Raw genomic sequence first — 20,638 nt, 5'->3', positions numbered from 1 at the left:
GAAGCCCAGCCAAACCCATAGAGGCCTCTGCACCCAGATGTTCCTATAGAGCTGCCCGCGTTGGGAGGAGACCCACATCAATCAGTCACAGGGAGGGGGGCAACCCCCAGGAGGCAGGTCTCTTCACCTGAGAGCAAAAGGCCCCCATCCCCAAAGCTGCAGTCTGAGCAGCCTGCCAGAGCTTGGCTCCTGGATGCTGTGTTCGCTCAGAAGGCTTCCATGATGGTTAATTTCATGCGTCAACTTGACTCAGGCATGCTAGCCGGCTTTTAGTCGAATACCAGTGCAGATGTTGCTGTGAAGGTATTTTTTAGAGGGGGTTAATACTGAGGCCAATAGGGGCGCCTGGGTGGCTCAGTGGGTTAAAGCCTCTGCCTTCGGCTCAGGTCATGATCCCAGGGTTCTGGGATCAAGCCCCACATTGAGCCCCAAATCGGGCTCTCTGCTCAGCAGGGAGCCTGCTTCCTCCTCTCTCTCTGCCTGCTTCTCTGCCTACTTGTGATCTCTGTCTGTCAAACAAATAAATAAAATCTTTAAAAAAAATACTGAGGCCAATAGACTGGATAGAGTAGATTCTCCTCCCAAATTGGGGTGGGCCTCGTCCAATCAGTCGAAGGCCTGAATTCTGTCAGCCTTCAGCCCTAGGCAACATCAACTCCTCCTGGAGTCTGCCCAAAAGATTCCAGACTTTGCCAGCTCCCACAATCACGCAAGCCAATTGCCCGAACTAAGTCTGTGTGTGTGTGTGTGTGTGTGTGTGTCTCTCTATATATATATCTGCACACACACACACACACACACACACACACACACACACACACTCATATACACACAGGTGGCAAGACAGCAAGAAGGGCCTGAGTGGTGAGGAAAGTCCGAGCGGTCAGCAGGGCACAGACGAACACTTGGCTCTGTGTGGAGCTGGGGTTGGAAGGGAAGGGATGCTTCCTCTGGCCACCTGGTAGAGGACAGACTGTTGGTGACAAGGGTCACCAGGGAGATGGTGGTGGCAGGTGAGTCTGGAGGCAGAATCAACGGTCCCCCAGTGGCTTGGCTGTGTGTTTGGAGGGGCTGAGAGGACTCGGGAGGGAATGAAGATGTGGCCAGCGCCCCGTTCCGGACCCCGCATGTATCCATGAAGACTGGTTTCAGCCCGTGTCTCGCAACAGGCCGCAGGAGGCAGGGGACGGGGCACTTTCCAACCCCGTGTATTGCTGTGCCCAAAGGGCTGGATAGATATTTGTGAGGTGAGTGGATGAGTCGCCTCCATCCCCTGCCTGCCCACAAGTGCCCACACGGGGGGGCCCTGAGCTCCAGGCATGGCCACCTGCCCCAGCTCAGGCAGCAGGGAGCCTTGCCTGCACGAAAGGCTGTGCCGGGCCCCAAGAGCACAAGTTGAGGAGATAAGGCACAAAATAATTAGTGAGCAGAGTGTATAATTAAGTGCTAAATTGTGTGTTTCAGACTTGCTGAACTGCGGGAGCGCTAGGTGGAGGGAGTCGTGCCAGGCTGGAGTGGCTGGGGAGGCAGCTTGTGCAACCGGGGCGGGGGGTCATACAGGAGCTGGGGGACGTGGTGGCAGCCCCCCAACCCCACAGGAGCAGTGCGGAGCTGGGGGAACAGGATCACGGGACTATGCTGGGTGAACACAGTGTGATACACAGGCGGAGAAACAAGCAAGACATATCCAAATAGACCTCAGTGGTCTCATCTGTAAAATAGGCTGCCCACCCACCAAACAAGTGAGTCTATGTACAGATGCCAGCCTGGGTCTGGGACACTGGGGATATCCAGGCAGACAGTCAGGCTCCCCCACAGACAGAGGGGTGCGCAGTCAGGCAGACGGGGAATCAGGCATATGGACAGTGAGACAGACAAGGGCGGACAGACAAGCAAGATACATCTGAAGAGACAAACAGCTGGATCTGAGTCTCCCAGCTCCCAGCCCTGCAGGAGCCCGTCCGGAGCAGGTCCTGCCCGCCCTCAACCTGTTTTGAGAGGCAGGAAGTCTGAGGCTGCCAGGTGGCACGGGGCCTGCCTGAGTCTCAAGGGACCCTGCGTGGCAGGATGTCCTCGCTGAAGCCTTCAGAAGCTGGGAGCTCTGGAAAAGCACCCCAGCCCTGGCTGTAGGTCTTGGGGAAGCAGGAGCCAGAATTCAAGAGTGTTTCAAAGGGACCCAAGCAAGCAGGAGTCACAACTGGGGCAGAAGCGAGCCTGGCTAGAAGGAAGATGGAGAGGCCGGGACAGTGAGGGTCACTCGCACCCCAGCCAGGCTATCAGGCCAGACACTGGACTAGGGCAGCGTGTCCCTAGCACCGCGAGGGAGCCCAGTGGCAGCAGGAGGCTGCCTCTTGGCAGAGCTGTGTTTGCAGCCTGGCTTAGCGTGCCACCGCCTGTTAAACAAATATTGTGACAGGCCCGCTCCACGCACTCGGGGACAGCGGCAACACTTGGCTGTCACCAGAGGCGTCCTGTAAGGGGGGCACTGTATCCCATAGCAGAACATCTCCTTCTAACACAGAGGCAAAGCGCTCTGCCTAAACAAACACTAGGCTGGGCCAAGTAAGACCCACCAACCCCCTCCACCCACCCATCCCGAAAAACCGTGCCCTCAGGGCCACGGCCACACTCGGGTGCTCAGGTTTCACAAGCATAGGCAGGAAGGAGGCAGCATATGTGTGTCTCCCTACCCCACCCCACGAGCATCTATGTATCCACCCAACAAATATTTATTGAGCACCTATTATGTGCCAGGCAGAGTCCTGGGGCCTAGGATACAGTAGGAAACAAAGCAATCAAAAGCCCTCTTCCTTTATGGAATTTACATCCTAATTGGGGATGGTGACAACAAACAAAAAACCAAAATGCCTGGGGGCAATAATGAGCTAAAAAGAAAAACCACAAGGTAAGGAGGGGGATGAGTGTGACAGAGAGCAGTCAGGAAAGGCGCCTGTAAGACTCAGAGGCAGGGACTCAAAGGAAGTGATGAAGCCAAGTGAGAATCCCGGGGAATAGCATCCAACCATCTGGGAATAGCGTGTGCAAAGGCCCTGGGGAAAGGCTGTGCTGTGCACTTTCTGGGACTGACCTGTAAGAGATGAGTGAGGCCTGAGAGGTCCTGGGGCAGGGTGTGTGGACTTTTCCTCTGAGGAAGGTAGGGTCATGGAGGGCATGGATCTGGGTTCAGTCTTAACACATCTCCCTGGATGCTGTAGGGAGCCAGGGCAGAAGCAGGGAGGCTGTTCTGACAATCCAGGAGGGAGGGAGTGGGGCAGTTCAGGGTGGTAATTCTGGGAGTGGGGAAGGAGGTCAGAATCTGCATGTTTGCAAGCTAGAGGTGGTAGGATTTCTTTAGAGACCATTTGTGGGGATGAGGGAACCCCACGGGTCACAGGCTACACATCCCCATTCATTCACCTATTTGTACATATGTTTTTCTTTTATTTTTGGCAGGGCGGGAGCCAGGGAGAAACAAAGATGTTCATTGCAGCATTAATCAGAAGAGTAACATTGGATATAAGACACTGGCCTTAAGGATGGGGTAAGAAGGAAGCTGTGGCTCAGCTATACAACAGAGAAGGGAGTGGCCCTAAGTTCAGGTCTTTGCAGTTTCCAATCCATCTGTCCCTCTTTCTCCAGCCAGAAACCCTGCTGAGCCCTGTGGCCCTGAGGCAGCCCTGAGACAGAACAGCCCAGCCCAGCCCACGGTGACAGGGGTGGAGCTGGAGCAGCCCCTGACCAGACTGGAGGGCGCCCACTGAGGCAGTGACAGCAAGCCCAGTCCTGGAGGACGAGGGAACCAAGGGAAGGATGCAGCAAGGATAGGGAGGTGCAACTAGGCTGCGGCAGGCTTGCGAGAGGAGAGGAACAGGGGCTTGGGCATGAGGCTACAGGCCTGAGAGTTTGGATCTGGCTGATGTGGACTTGGTCCTGAGGCCTCCGGCAACCTCTGAAGGATGGAGACACCGCCCCCTGGTGGCCGCATGCAAGGAGCCTAGAGGGACCCGGCTGTGGTTGGGGAAGAGGGGCCCTGGCCTGAGCTAAGGCAGGAGAAAGTCTCCTCTGCCATACACTCCCCCAAGAGGACAGAGCTCCCCATGCCCTGCCACTTAGACCCCCACCAGACCCCTATCCTGCCCTTTCCTGATGAACCTGTCCTTGCCCTCCCTTCCCTCAGCCCCACGCCCAGCCTCACTGTGTGACCATGGGCAAGTCCCCTGCCCTCTCAGAGCCTCCAGGAAAGGGCCGGATGCCAGGGTCTGTCGGCCCAAGGACTCCTGATCTTGGGCCAGCCACTCCTAAATCCACACTTCTTACAGAGCCCAGCGACACTGGGCCAGGGCCGGCCTGCGGCCCTCGGGAGAGCCCTGTCTGTGATGACGGTGCAGCTGAGCGGCCGATTTCAGTATCTTTAGACAAAGCCTCCAGATGGACCCCAGTGGCTGGGGAGGGCTGGACAGGCTGCCACGCTAACCCAGCCGGTTGCCACGGGGCCACTCAGGGGACTTTCCGCTAATTGGCTCCCTGGGGAAGAACAGCCACCATCCCATCCATCCAGAACAGAACAGCCAACCCATCCATCCATCCATCCATCCATCCATTCATTCATTCATTGAGAACCTACAGTGTGGATGAGGCACTGAGCTCGGCTCTGGGGACACTGGGGGGAGCGAGATAAGGCACCGCACAGATGGGGTTCACACCCCGCTGGGGGAGGCCCACAGTGGAAAATAGGAAGAGCCCCAGTACAATATATGGCAAGAAGAGAGTTAAGCGGTGCAGTAGAGTGTTGGATGGGGGAGGGCGTTGCCTCTCTAAGCTGAGACCTGAATGGCCAGATGGAGCCCCGGTGTCAGTGTCGGTGTTGGGGGACAGGGCTCTAGGCAGAGGGGATGCCAGGTGTAAAAACCAAAGGACACGCTCCAAGTGAGGGGCCTTCCCAAGACCAGCAAGGAAGCTGTGTGGCTGAACAGAGTGGGCATGGGTGGGAGCGGAAGGAGAGGAGGTGGGAGATGTCAGCAGGTACGCAGCAGGTAGGAAGAATCTGGACTTCCGGCAGAACGCCCTGGGAGCGGTGAAGGGTCGGTGAGGGCAGAACCTCCCCAGCAGCTGTGAGCCGCTCCTTCTGCTGCAGTATCATCCATGCACAGCCCTTACCCCCAAGCCCTTCCACCAGCCCACAATTCCCCCTCCAGGGAGGTATGGTCGTGCCCATTTAACAGATCAGGAAACTGAGGCTCAGGAAGCGGAAGTTACTGAACCAAAGCGATAAGGATCAGAAGCTGAGGTTAGCAGGGACTCCGAGTCCTGCCATTCCCGCTGAAGCCAGCCCAGAGAGATACTTCGCTTTCCCTGCCGTTCTTAAAATGTGGATCGGTTGCTAACATTGAAAAATTAGAAAACCTCACATAAACTATTTCTTGGCTTTTCCGGTGTCCCTTGAATAGTCAGTCTATGGCAGCATTAAGCCCTAGCCTTACCTGGGGTCAACTGTGGCCGTCTCTTCAGGCAAGGGGAGGGAAAACATTCTGGTTTGGCACAGAACCCCTTTCCCAACTGTATCACAGTTGGTCTTGTCCCTCGAGGTGTCCTCCCTGGTCTGCAGCATCTGAGGTTGACACTGTAGGAGCCTCTGGTTGGGCTCACTGGCTGCTCTAAGCCCTTCCCTTGCTCAGCTGATGGGGGGTAAATATACCAGAAATCTTCTAAGGGAATTACCACCAGCCCTGCCCCACACTCCCTGATATTCCACAACTAGATCACGTCACTTTCCTGCCCCAGGAGCAGAGACACCCAATCCCAGCATTCAAGAAATGGATTCAGAAGCCATCAGAGCCAGAGACCATGGATGAAACCATCCCTCCAGGGGAAACTGAGGTCCAGCAGGGCTCAGGGTCACTCAGTCTTCCCAGGAATCCCTCTGGAGATACGCTGAAAGAAGGGCATTCTACCTAGATTCCTTGGCTCAGAGGCCCAGCCCTGCCTCTGTTCAACCATGAGAATTGGGCAACAAGCCTCAGTTTCCCCATCTGTTTGCTGAGGGGTTCATTGGGATGTTCTCCGAGGCCTCTCCTATCTCAAGCACCCATTATCTGAGGAGAGAAGCAGCTTGCCTCTCTGGAATCAAACTCAGCCACTTCCTCTTCTGCCTGTGTGACCTTGGGCCGGTGGTTTAACCTCTTTGAGGCTCGGTTTCTTCATCCATAAAATGAAGATGTAATTTACAGATTTATGGTGAGATCCCAACAGATGATTTAAAAAAAAAAAAAAAAAAAACACTTTGACACACAGTAAGTGCTCAGTAAATGTGAGCTGCCCTGTGTCCCTCCCTGCAAAGGTTTAGGTCAAGGTCATGGCCAACACACCAGTGTCCCAGACTGGCATGGAGGCCATTTTCCAGAGAAGGCCTGGCTTCAGGTTACCTCAGCAGGTATCTGAACAGCTGAGCAGTGGAGTCCCAGACTGAAGTCACCCTTCACTTTACTGTTACAGAGTTCCTCCCCTGTGCCAGGCACCCTTGTCAATGTCAGAGAGGGGTCCAGCGGAGAACAAGACCCTCTTGGGCTTTGGAGGGGGCTGACATCCTGTGGGCTGGGGGGGAGGAAAATAAAAGGGAGGAGTGGAGCAGAAACGCCGGGGTAGGAATTGGGGCTCCTTCAGAGCCAGTGGTCAGGGGAGAGCTTATTAGGGAACACAAGGTAGGAACAAGGGAGGGGGCTGCAGGACAGGCATCCCAGGTGGAGGGTCCTGCAAGCACGTGGGCCTGGAGGCAGTCACACCTCCGAGGTTCGGCTGGAAGGGAAAGAAGATGGATGTGCGCGCTGTCAGGAGAGGACAGTGCTGGGAGGCTGTCAGCCAGGCGACAGGGCGTTCACGCAGGCCTGGAAGCTGCGGTAAAGCGAAGCGCCAGGATTCTATTTTAAGGAGACAGGAGCCCCTGAGGATTGAAGTCGAGCTCAGTGGTAGGCTTTCCATCCCACAGGGAGGCCAGTGGCAGGCTCAACTCCTACCCTAGGAGTCTGGCTCCAAGCCCACAGCTCCCGGCCAGAAAATGAAGCCTGAGGGAGGCCCCCTGGGCCCCGGGGCGGAGGGAGCAGGGGCTGGGGGAGGGGCACGGGCTGGGGATCCACGGTGGGGGGCACGAGGTGAGGTCTGGGGCTGGGGCGTGTCTGGGAGGTGCCGGAGGGCCCCGGAGCTGAGGTCCAGAGAAGGGGTGGGGGTTATAAGCCAGGGGGTGCAGGCGCAGATCTGAGCCAGCGCTCCCCCACGTCCCGAGCCAGGCAGCAGAGCCCACGCAGCCCCAGCCACCGAGCGCGCCACCGAAAGGGGCCTGCCGCAGCCCTGGCGCCCCCACTCCCCGCCCCCCTCAGGCTGAGCGCCCGGTGCCCGGTGCAGCACCGCCCCCTGCTGCCCGCGCCGAGTATCGCACCAAGGCTGCGCCGCGCCCGGGCTGCGCGCGGGCTGCGCGGGTAGGACCGGAGCTGGAGTCCCCGCAGCCAGGGGCTACCGAGGTGGGGGTACAGAACGCACGGGCGGCAGTACGGAGAACCGAGCAGGGGAAGGAGGCTCACCTTCAACCCCAGCCCTGGCTGCCCTCCTGTGACCTTGATAGCCCCCCAACCCTGGATCTCACGTCACAGTGGGACATGGCCAAGGTCATGCATTTAGATTGCCCGGCCTGCCAGGGGGGCTGTCCAGCTGTCCCCGCAAGCCAGCATGCTACACGATTTTCTGAGCCTCACTGTCCTCATCTGTAAAACAAGGGTCATCATTCCCCACCCACCTGGCTTAAAAGCTCGCCCTTCAAACCATTAAATTTCAGCAGTTAGAATCCAAGCTAAATTCTCCAACAATTTCTAGATCATTTTCGTTTAAATCTGCCTTACTGAGGCGCCTGGGTAGCTTAGTCCGTTAAGGGTCTGCCTTTGGCTCAGGTCATGATCCCAGGACCTGGGGATAGAGCCCTGCATCGGGTTCTCTGCTCAGAGGGGAGCCTGTTTCTCCCTCTCCCCTCTGCTCATGCTCTCTCTCAAATAAATTTTTTTTAAAAAAAGTCTTTTTTTAAAAATCTGCCTTATTCATGCATTTCCTTTCAGCTCTGGAATGAAGCAGAAGTAACTGTTGAACTAGAGGCTCTTCTAACCAAAGATGATGGTTTTCAAGAAACAAGAACCTCCAAAAGTCAAGTTTGTAGGTCGGTTAAAGATGTGCAAAGACCTACCTTGGAAATCAAAAGATAAATGACAGACCAAGAAAAATCTTTGCAACTCCTATAACAAAAGTCTAATATAAGAGTCAGCAAACATTTTGCGTAAAGGGCCACATGGTAAACATTTTCATCTTCCAGGCTGTAAGATCAAAACTACTCAATGAGCGTAGTTGGGCTCCAGTAGAATTGCATTTACAAAAAGTAAGGCCTGATGCAGCCCATGCATGGGCCCTAGTTTGTTCTCATTTAGCCAATATATAAAAAGCTCCTAGAAATCAAGAAAAGACAACCCAATAAGAAACGCACAAAGAACATGAATAGACAGTTTAAAGAAAACTCGTGAGTCCCCTACACATAAAACAAATGCCCAACTTCACACATAGAAAAGAAATAAAAATTTCATTTCTCCCTGATCCAAATGGCACTTCCATCAGGTGCCAAGACAGTCTGTCGGTGATACCATGGGACACAGGTCCATTCCAGCTGCTGGTGGGAGCTCACAGCGGACACCCTCCCCAGGGGAGGCTCTGCATACAGGTGCATCGTGGTTACCCTCTGACCAGCAACCCCGCTGGAGGGCATGATCCAGCAGGCATCCCAGGGTCCCCCACAATGCAGTGAGCCATTGCTGCTGGGTTTGGAAACAACCGCCCCAGGAGCCAGTTCTAGAAACCCTGCTTTGGGTGCACAGAGGGATATCACACAGCTGTTAACGGCAGGGAGGAGGTTCTGAAGCTGATACGGAAAAATCTGCATGCGGGCAGACATCAAGGGGGAAAAAAGCCAAGTGCAGAACTGTGTATTTAGAGTAAGGCTTTTGTGTAGAACAGGGTATGGGAATTAGAGCCTATTTGTATGTGTTTGTATTTGTGTGAAGAAACACTGAAAGGGTCCCTAAGAAACCAGTACGAGTGCTTACCTGTCTGGGGAAATGAGTGGTCAGGGGCAGGGAGGAGAAAGAGAATTCTCAGGACGGATCGTTGAAGTTTTTAAACCCTGTAAGCCTGTATTTTCTCTTCAGAAACTTAAAATTCTTAAATCAACGACTATGGCTTTGATGAGGAGTGAGGGAAAGAAGCCAGAAGTGTAAATATAGATTTCTCAAGTGTGTATGGGAAAATGTATGTTTCCTTGTGTGTAAGTATCTGGAAGGAGGACCCCCTCCCCCTCGAAAAATGCCCACAAAGGTGGCCTCTGGGAGGAGCACGGGGCCAGGGATTGGAGGGAGACTCACCTTTCATTGTCGTTCCTTTTGGAGGGTTGGATTTTCTTAATTTATTTTTTTGTTGCCATATACATGATTTGAAGTTTTCAAATCAAAAGAAAAAAAAGATGAAAAAGTAGGCAGATGAGAGCCTACGGGCCATTAAAACAATACAGCAGATCCCCGGGTATGGTGTTCGCCACGAGCCACCTTCTGTTCCAAGTGTTTGCGTGCATTTGCTCCTTTCATGCACCTAGCAATTGCAGAGGAAACTGAGGCCAGAGAGGGGAGCTCCATGCCCCACATCACGGATGTGACCCATCGAGCCCATTCCCACCCAGGAAACAGCAAACACCCACCGCGTAACACTGGAATTCCCTCTGTAAAGTCCTCTCAACTTGTTGCCCAGCCTTTGTTTGAATACCTCCCCACACAAGAAGCTCACCACTTTACACACAGGGCATTCCATGGCCAAGTGGCTCTGTTAAAAACTCCTCTTCACTCAGCAGGAGTGCCTCCCTGCCCCTGGCTCTGCCCTCTGAGCCACCTGCTTCCTCTGCCAAGGCAAGCCACATGGGCACACACGCATCAGGGCAGCTACAGCTGGTCCCATTCCCTCCGTGGAGCAACATGCATAACACTTCCCCTTCAACACGGTTGCAGTGAACTTCACAGGACCAGGGCCCACACGCAGGAAGCCCCAACCAGTCTCTCCTGGCTCCTCTTTATTCTGTGCTTTGGCCATACTAGCCTTTGGTCTTGCGCATATTAGCCAAGACTGGGCTGACCTCAGGGCCTTTGCACTTACTCTTGGCTCTATCTGGAAAGCTCTTATCATGACTGTGTCTTCCCATCCTCAGCTTCTAAGCAGGAGCATGACCTCCTTGGACAGGCCTTCACTGAATACTCTTGTTAACACAGCTCTCACCCATTCTCTTTCCCACCTTTCCATTTCACTCTGGAATCATCTTGCTTATGCGTTGCTTTGTTTGTAATAGAACATGCAGCCCCAGCAGACAAGGCCCTCGTCTACTTCACTCATTGCTGGGTCCCAGCGCCTAGAACAGTGCCTGACATGTGTTTGACACATGAATGCATGGATGAATGCAGAGGTCTCACTGGCCTGCAGGGACAAGCCAGGAGGGGCTGCATGCCCTCGGGGCTGTAGGTCTAAGTGCCCATCTCTGGAGCCCGCCCTGAGTAGCCCCACCCAGGCACCGTCATCAGTCTCTGCCCTTTCGCCCCTCCCTTCTCTCATCCACGGCACAGGGCAGAGTGGAGGCCAAGAGGCCACCCTCCCAGAGAAATATCAGGGCTCTAAATTCAATTTAAAACAGTTTAATTGCCTAATTGCTCTGCTCTTCGGTGCAGTTTGTTAACAGAAGCAGTTCTGCAGCAGCCGGGCCAGCCTAGCAGAAAATTGGCATTTCAGCCAGAGGGAATTAAAGAGGCAGAGCCCTGAACCACCACAGATCCCAGCCAGCCCACTGCCCCTGCACCGCCACTCCCGGCCCCACATGAGGCGGTAGGGACGGGTGCGCCAGAGCTGAGCCTCTGTCCGTGCAGACGCACATGCGGGTCTGAGCAGTGTCTGTGTTTAGGAAGAGCAGGTGTTTCTGCGGGCATGTTTGGATCTCTCTGCTGTGTGCTTACCTAAGCATGGCTGTGCTTTCTCTTTCTTTATGTTTAAGCCATGCTTTCAAATAGGGAACACAAGCAAATGGTGTTTTAATTCAAAGTGTAAGTGCGTTTGCAGCAACAAAACCCCCTTTTCTCCCCACTTTGATCCCGGACCACCAGTTCCTTTCCCCAGACCCATACTGTTACATTTCATGTGGGTCCTTCTAGAGGTATCTTGTGCTTGTATATGCATAAGACCGTTTTTATACGGATGATCACATACCATAAACATAATTCTGCCTTTCTCCTCCCGCTCGCTGTATCTCGGAGACTGTCTTGTCAGAGCCTATCTCGAGCTTCCTTATCTTTGCCATATTGAAAGTCCGCCTTGATGCCTTTCATAACTCCCCCTATTGCTGGACATCACGGTTGTTTCCAGCCCTGCGCTTTAGAAGAAACAGTGCCCTCTCAGTGTGTACACAGGCCTCATTTCTGCACATGGGGGGGTACGTGGGCTTAGAACTCATATTCCTGTTCCAAATCCAGTTGGCTTTTCCCACCCACAAAACAACACTGGCATCCTACAGGACTAGGAAAAGTGCCTTAATCCCACGGACTCAGAAACAACTTCGATTATGCTCAGACCCTAGTGCATCCCAATTCTGACTTCAATTTCACCCAGATGGGTTCATAGCATTCAGACTATTTTGCAAGCTCTCCTTTTTTTCCTTCACTCGACAATCAATGATACTCATCTTCCCGTATAAGTAAACAGCTCTGCTTTGGTTTTGAGGGCTGAATAGCACGCCATTGTGCGCTCTCCTACTACAGCAGGATTTAACCACTCCCTTATTGGAATCCAGATTGTTGCCAACTTTGTGTTATTACAAGCTGCGCTGCAGGGAAATTCCTTGAAGCTAAGTCCTGGCACACACCCTCTATTCTGTCCTTAGGGCAGCTTCCCAGAAACGGAATTTCTACGTCAGAGGGTGTGTACTTTTGGGGGGGAACTGCACATTTTTAAAAATCACTTGAAACGTATGTGTGCGTGTGTATCCTGTTACGGTTGTGTGTCTTTGGACTTGTGCCTGTAGTTTCTTGCAGGTACCCAAGCAAATCTGTTGCATGGATTTGCATAAAGAGGGGGTGTGTGCTTTCTCTCCACCGTTAGTCTCTAGGAGTACTCCGTGCTTCCGCCTCCTCTGCCTAATATCTGGGGAAGTACGGGACTGTCTCCCATGCCTGTACAGGGCCATGCTTGCCCTCCAAACATGGCTGTCAGAGGGTCTGTAGACCGCATTCTGATTCCCAAGCTCCCCCTAGGGTGCCCCCAGTAGCCAGGGTCAGAAGCCCAACACAGCCTGGCTTTCCATGACAGGAGAGATATCAGACTCATCGGCAGTCCAGGACCTCCAGCCCAGGTCTGCTGGTGTTAAGAGATACCCATTCAGAATTGATTCTGGTTGGCTCTGTGCTGGCAGCACATGGGTCAGCTGTCACGCGTGGAGGGGAGACAGCTCGCCCCCAGCTCCAGGCATCAGCTCCTGGCTTGTGACCCCGATTCCTTCTCTTTTCCCTGCAGTTCCAGGCACAGCTTGGGGTTTCCTCATATGGACCAGCTAAGAGTGCACATCCGCTTGAACCATCACGGCATCCAAGGAACCGTGGGGTCACAGGCCACCTCTGGATCCAGAGGTCGGAGCCAGCTCTCCTGTCCCACCCTGCCCAGCCCCACTCCTGCAATCCTGCCCCTGCTCTATCACCCAGCAGCCAACAATGAAGGGGTCAGAACCGATAACTCTCGCCAGTTGCCTCACCCTGGGATAGCTGCAGTCTCAAGGAAGGACTCCAGAAATCCAAAAGGCTTCCAGCCACGAGGAGGAGAGCAGCTGGGGACCAGAAACAGCTATTCGACATCACAGAAGTCAGTGGAAACAAGGCTTGACTTGCTTGTCTTTGAAAAGCACTAAATGATTTGGCAGAAGGGATGATTGGAAAACAGTGGGCTGTTTCACTGGTCCCCACTGCTATTCCTGTTTTCCTGCACTGGCCCTCCCAACCTGAATGAAGGGCTGCGGTTTGAAGCTGAGGCTGAAACTTCACTGCAGGTGATGTTTCCAACCCCAGGTCCTATCAGGCTGGACTTCTGTGATTCAGCAAACTCCTACTCATCCTGCAAAACCCCTCCCAAAGTCACTTCCTCAGGGAAGCCTTCCCTTGTTCGCTCTGGCAAAGTTGGCCCAGAGTGATCTATCTTTGCCCTCTGAGTATCCACCATCCCTCAGTCCCCTGGGCTCTGGGTCTGATCTAGGTCTTCTGCCTTCCCCAGCCTCATATCCCTTTGTTCCATGAAAGAGGAGCTCAGGGTAAGGTGGATATTTCAATCACCTAAAGGAACAAAAATTGTTTTCACTCATTCATGCATTCATTCATTCAGCCAATATATACTGAACACCTACCAAAGACCAGGCCTGTGCCGGGTGCCCTGACAGATGTCACAATAACCGAATAATATCATAAATAAATGCAGCATTACAAAGGATGGTGTGTGAAGGAGAGACAGCATCATACAAGGGCTGAGAACATGGGCTTAGAGCCAGACAGCTTGGGTCTGAATCACACAGTTCTACCACTTACCAGCAGGATGAGCATGGCCAAGTCACTGAACCTCCCTGAGCCTCAGTTTTGACATCTGTAAAATAGGGATACCCACAGTGCCTGCCCTATTCATCCACCGGAAGGATTAAATGGGTCACTGGAGAAAAAAGGCCTGAGAGCTGTGTGTGGACCGCAGCAGGAGCTAATACACCCCTGTATAGCAAACCCCTGAGCCTATGTACCAGGCACGCCTACCTTCTTTGGAAGGTCAAGGAAAGCTAGCGTTTGAGCAGGAGGCTGGAGGATAGATAGGAATTAACCATGGAGGGAAACCAGAAACATTCCAAGCAGAAGGAGCCTGTGTGTGCAAAGATGCTGACCGGCTGGTGTCCCACAGTGGACATCCCACCTCTAGCACATCACAGTTCCATCTGAACAAGAAGAAATGGGGAACACGGGGGACATGACGCAACCTCCATGAGGTGTGTGCTGGAAAGTGGATGGCCCTTCCTTTCTATCCTAAAGTGTGACAAAAGGAATAAGATACAAAGCATTTAAGGAAGATACTCAATATTGGATGTGCACTAAATTTCTGAATAAAACATTTCCAAATATGCAAATGATCTTGAGTTGGCTTCTACAAACATGACTGTTTTCACACCACTATATTAGGTTTCATCTCTGAGATGGCTATATACGGTGCGTCACCAAGAATTTGTTTCATTGACCAGCTCTTTCGTGGGTGAGAAAATGCAGGGGCAGGTGGCAGCAAGGGGGTGCTGGGACGGAAAGTGCCGCAAGAGGACTACAGAGCGCCCTCTGGTGGCCGGTTTGAGGCCTACAAAGCCAAGCTCCTGGTACTGAATCAGAATTGCAGGGAGATGCCAAAATAATGTCCCAATATCATTCCAAACTAATTTAATCGAGTGGTTGTAAAAAAGTGATTTTATAACTATAAAAATTTACAAGTATGAAAATCTACTACCCTCAGTAGCTTTCAGGTTAGTATTGGAAAGCAAAGTTAGAGGGGTCCAGAGTAGGGGTTTCTAAAGGGTAGACAGGGGAGTGTGGCTGCCGGTAAGACCAGTGCAAAGGGCAGAGCCTCTGGGAGCCTTGCTGAGGTCTTTGGGGGTCGTGCTGGGGAAGCCGTGGGAGGGCACACGGAGCCACAGACACAGAGCTGCATTTATGCCTCTGGCCTCAATCTGCAAAGGAAAGATAACAGAGGCAGGATGGAAATGACAGCACTGTTCTAGAGGCAAAAGGTGGGAGTGAGGACCAGGCTGACGCAGGGAAGAGGCAGGTAGACTGAGGCTATCTATTCTGGAAATAAAATGAACAGGCCTTGATAATGGATGGGGTGGGGGGAGGCTACAGGAGGATCTTCAAGCCCTGGCTTCCAGAACTGGATGGGCTGGACTCCCTTTTCGAGGGGTACAGCAGCACTCTCCTTGGCAGGAAGCCACGTGATGTGGGGGAGGGAGGATGGTGTAAGAGGGCACACCTGCCAGTTGTGGGGGGACAGTCCCTGTTTATGCATATCTTCCCTGCGTTGTTAGTAACCATGCCTGCTTTCGCTCTCAGAGGGGTCCCTATCTTCTTCTGACCCATAAATAAAAATAAACATAATAAATATAAATAAGGACTGAATGAACAGTGAGAAGGGATGCTCTTCTTGATAGCAGAAGCCAACCTGTGACTGTGGAAGGATTAAAACGGTACAATTGGAAGGAAAGTCACCATCTGGCAACCGGTCTGGGCACCACTGTTGCTGGCAAGAATCAAAAGAGAGTAAAACTAGCAAGGAAAAGGTAGAGGGAGACAAGGGTATCTAACAGAGGCTCAGAGTACCTCCCCAGAGATCCACCTGACTTACAAAGGGGAAAAGAGCAACTCTGCAGTGAGGAAGCCTGGCTGATGTCTCTGTATTCAAGTAAGGAGAGTCAATGCCAACAAAGAGACAAGAGGGCATCAGGAGCCCTGTGACAGGGCGCGGTGGGGAGAACGCAGCATCAGTTCTGTGATATCCCTCCTGAAGACACACCGGCTGGATCTAATCATTAGGAAGCAGTTATTCTATAAAATAGAATAACATTCAAAGGCTTCCAAGTCATGAAAGTCAATGAAAGCCTGAAGAATGTTCCAGATTAACGGAGACTCAAGGAACAGGAAAACTCGGGGTCCTGAGTGTAGGGTCCTGAACTGGATGTGTTTGCCATAAAGGACATTACTGGGACATCTGGCAAATGTGAACAGGGTCTGTGGATCAGACTAGGGTGTCCTATCAGTGTGGCTTTCCAGATTTGGAGGGGGGCTGCGCTCCGAATGGTCTATCTGAGGGAAATATGTGAAAATGTCTTGTAGGTGGGGGGCATCATGTTGGCCACTGCTCTCAGACTGTCTGTGGGTATAAGAGTTCTTTGTCCTGTCTTTGTATCTTCTCTGTGTGTCTGAAACTGAAGCCAGAGAGTAAAATGACTGACCCCAGGTCCCTCTTAGAGGCAGAGTCTGACTTAATACCATGTTCTCCAGCTTCTTGCCTCCCACTGCACTCCACTGCCCTTCCCAGCCTGGTAAAGGATTCTCTGCTCAGATGTGCAGTTTCCCAGAGTAGGGATGGAATTGGAGAGGTTGGAGACCCATGACACACATTTGGCCATCCCCCACGGCCACCTGGCTGGTTGCAGTTCTGTTAGATGTACTGAGAAATTCCAGGGTAGCATTACGGCTGCATGAGCTGTCCTCTGGCGGTCCAGGAGGTAGGGGAATTCAGCACAACCAGGATTTTCCCATCTGCCCCTAAAATCACTTCATCATCAGCATCTCAAGAAGTAGATCTTGAGGGGGTGGAGAACCACGGGAAGGGAAGGGGAGGGAGGTGAAGGTCACAGGCTGCCACAGCCCTGGTGCAGTTCAAGTCTGCAGGGTCCCTCCTGTGGTCCCACCCAGCGGGTCTGTCTCTCAGCAATCTTCAACTTTCGGGTCCCGGGACCCCTTTACACTCTGAAAGATTATCAAGGGCCCCAAAGAGCTTTTGTGGACAGGAATTTTGTCTATCAACATTTACTGTACTGAAATTTTAATTTTAATGAAAATTAAAGCACGCATTCCGTTGGCTGTCAGAGCAATGACATCCTCACCTGTCAGGTCTGGAAAATTCCATGGCACACTTAAGACAAAATGAGAATGAGCAAAGCCATTAATGCCTTACAGTATTATGAAAACAGCTTTGACCTCACCAGTCCCCTCAAAGGGTCCCAGAAACCCCAAGGGGGGAGAACCCCTGACGTGTGCCACATTCCTGCTCCAGGGATCACTACAACCACTTGGAGGAAGCAGAAGATGCATCCACCGGTGACCCCCGGCAGTTCTGTCCCTGCAGATACACCCCAGAGAGACTCCCACACGCACCTGTGAGCCAGGAAGTCTGACACAAGAATGTGCGTGACAGCATCATCTGCCGTCACCATTTGGAAACAACCTGAATGACGGAACTGACAAGTAAATGACGTGCTGTTTGTATAACAGAACGCTGGCCAGTGGCCGGCAGTATCAACACACAGAGGTCCCCCAAACAAAACTGATTGAAAAACACACATTGGTGGGTGCCTGGGTGGCTCAGTCATAAGCTTCTGCCTTCGGCTTAGGTCATGATGCCAGGGTCCTGGGATCGAGCCCCGCGTCGGGCTCCCTGCTCAGTGGGGAGCCTGATTCTCCCTCTCCCACTCCCTCTGCTTGTATTCCCTTTCTTGCTGTGTCTCTATCAAATAAATAGATAAAATCTTTAAAAAAGAAAAAGAAAAACACACTTTGCAGGGTACTTGGGTGGCTCAGCCGGTTAAGCGTCTGCTTTCCGCTCAAGTCATGATCCTGGAGTCTGGGGATCATGTCCCACATCAGGCTCCCCACTCCTCAGGGAGCTTGCTTCTCCCTCTGCCCCTACCCCCCTCCCATGCTCTCACTCACTCTCTCTCACTCAAATAAATAGATAAAATCTTTGTTTAAAAAAAAAAACGAAAACACACGTTGAGGAAAGAAAGGATCAGGGATCAGTATGAACGCACTTGAAGAATTTCAAGCTCGCAGGACGTTATCGCACATCGTTCCCAAGTACACCTGTCTTTGCTACATGGATAAACACAAAATTCAAGATTTCAGGATTCAGTGCCATGGTTCCCTACTGTGCGGGCCGGGGAGAGAATTGGGAAGGAAAGTTTACACGGGGGGTGGGGGGGGGGTTCTCACTGTATCCGTGATGCTTAATTCATCAAAGTTGTTTTTTTTTTTTTTTTTAAATATTTTATTTATTTATTTGTCAGAGAGAGAGAGGGAGAGAGAGCGAGCACAGGCAGACAGAATGGCAGGCAGAGGCAGAGGGAGAAGCAGGCTCCCCGATGAGCAAGGAGCCCGATGTGGGACTCGATCCCAGGACGCTGGGACCATGACCTGAGCCGAAGGCAGCTGCTCAACCAACTGAGCCACCCAGGCGTCCCTCATCAAAGTTGTTTTTAAAGAGCCTAAGTGACCATGGAGAAGCATGAAACTGGGACAAGCGGACGGTGTGTTCCACCGCCAGTCCATCCACCGAGTTTTGGCATTTGTGAGGACGTGTAGCGGAGACAGCCAGCCGCCTACCTAATATCTGTTTTCCTTCTTTCTTACCAGCTTATCAGGGGCAGCCTGTGCCCAGCTCAGAAAAGAGAGAGAGAGAGAGAGAGAGAACCCTGCACAGTCGAGCTTCCCTGCCGTGCAGCAGCCGTGTCAGTGAGCCGGAGCCAAGAAGGTGAAAGCGAGGTCATTCAGCGCCTCTCACGGGAAAGAGCCTCAAATACGAGGGATGGCAACTGACAGCACTGGCTATCTTCACCCCTCACACTCGCCCCTTTCTCCCTCTTCCTACCTAGAACTGGATGGGGAAGACTGTTGGAGCTGCAGCAGCCCTCTTGTGATGATGAGGCCATCTTGTGGATGGAAGGCAAGACTACGATGGCACAGCATAAAGATAGGGGGAGGCTGGGCACTGATGATACCACAGAGCCCCGCACCAGCCCTCAGCTGCTGCCTCCTAACCTCATGTTTTGTCGGGGAAAAAAGAACCCCTCTTTATTTAAGCCACTTGGGTCCAGGTTATATGCACTCACAGCAAAGCGACCTCCCACACCCATGGCTCCCCAAGCATGCTGGGAGCAAGCTGTCCCTCACCGCAGATACAAATGGCAGTCGCCCCAATTCCCTTACTTGCTAATCCCCCTCTGCTCTTTGCCTTTTCATAGCCTAAGTTTCCAGCTTGTTGAGCTGCGTGTTTTTTTTTTTTTTCCTCCTCTTGGTGCCAAATAATGAAATTTCAGTACTTAGCCTTGAAAACTCTGAGTGTTTCTAACTGCTGGTAAAAGACATCTCAGCAAGATAAGAAGCAAAAATTGTTCCTGCTTCCCCTACAGCTGCAAAAACATAGACACTCTTCGGAATCATAAAGCCGGTTCCGATAAGTGGTGGATTGAAAACGTTCACTGAAAAAAACCACGTACGTTCTCCTCTTTAGTGTGGAGACCGATGTGAAAATGTAAAGCCCTGTTCTATTTTCTGTCCATATGAACTTGTCCTTAGCAGGTTTATTGGCACAAAAGAGCCTTGTAAGACGCCTGGCCTTTGGGCCTGGCTGACATGTCCTGGGAAATGTGACCTCAGCCCTCGTAGGCTGCAAGACCCAGGACTGGGGGTGGGGGTTTGTTCCTTATGTGGTCATTTCTTGTCCTGCTGATAATATTTAACTTGGCATTTGTTATGTTCTGGAATTTCTGGGTCAAAATCTAAGAGGATCATTGCCACTTACATAAAGGAAAAAAATTAATAAAAGTTAAGATGTTCTTAGAGTCGTTATTTGAACCAAGACTCTGAGGATCCTTTGTCTCACTTTTTTAAAGATTTATTGATTTGAGAGATAGAGGGACAGAGAGAGCAAGCAGAGGGAGAGGGAGACAAGCAGACTGCCCACTGAGAGGAGAGCCCAATGCAGGGCTCGATCCCAGGACCCTGAGATCATGACCTGAGCCGAAATCAAGAATTAGATGCTTAACGGAGTAAGCCACACAGGTGCCTCTCTCTTGTCTCATTCAAATCAATACTGATCTACCAGTCTTTTTTCATGTGTTCCCCTGTCCAGAATGTCCACCTGCTCTGCTCTCCCTTCATTTCACTAACATCACCTCACCCCTCAAGCTTGCCCAGAGTCTCCCTCTTGGAAGGACCCTGCCCCCAGCAGAACTGGGGCCTCCCTCTCCATTCCTACAGCCCCCCAGTGTCTTCCAAATAACTCCCTCCCTCCCTCACATCAGCCAGGACTCCTTTAGTTACAAGGGCTAAGAACCCAGTTCAAACTAGCTTGAGCAAAGAAGGACCTGTGATGGTGGCAGTCCCTAACAGTACCTGTGTGCAGGTGGAGGGACATAGTCCCACACTGTTAAGATGCCCACTTTAGGGGCGCCTGGGTGGCTCAGTGGGTTAAGCCACTGCCCTCGGCTCAGGTCATGATCTCAGGGTCCTGGGATCGAGTCCCGCATCGGGCTCTCTGCTCAGCAGGGAGCCTGCTTCCCTCTCTCTCTCTCTCTCTGCCTGCCTGTCCGTCTACTTGTGATCTCTGTCAAATAAATAAATAAAATCTTAAAAAAAAAAAGATGCCCACTTTACAGATGGGGAAACTGAGGGATAAAGAGGCCACATGGCCAGCACAAGGCTGGGCGGGATGTGAGCATAGGTCGCTGACCACTGGACTCCCCTACTGAGACTCACAGAAACACCTCCCATGTAGAAAGGGCTCTGAGCCTGGTCACTGGGGCTGTTGGATCCAGGTGAGGAACCTGCAGTCACTCCACGGACAGTCTAAGGGTACAGAGAAATCTCCACTGGATTGCCCTCAAGGGGAGCAAGATACCCCTGGGGTGCTTATGGCAGAGCTGGGTCTGGAATGCACACCATTTGAACATCAAGCAGATAACCGGGTTCCTAGA

This window comes from Enhydra lutris, unplaced genomic scaffold (assembly GCF_002288905.1).
Source record: "Enhydra lutris kenyoni isolate GAN:26980312 unplaced genomic scaffold, ASM228890v2 scaffoldscaffold66, whole genome shotgun sequence".
NCBI lineage: Eukaryota > Metazoa > Chordata > Mammalia > Carnivora > Mustelidae > Enhydra > Enhydra lutris.
The sequence above is the reverse complement of the archived record's forward strand: the minus strand, read 5'-3'. Positions refer to the sequence as shown.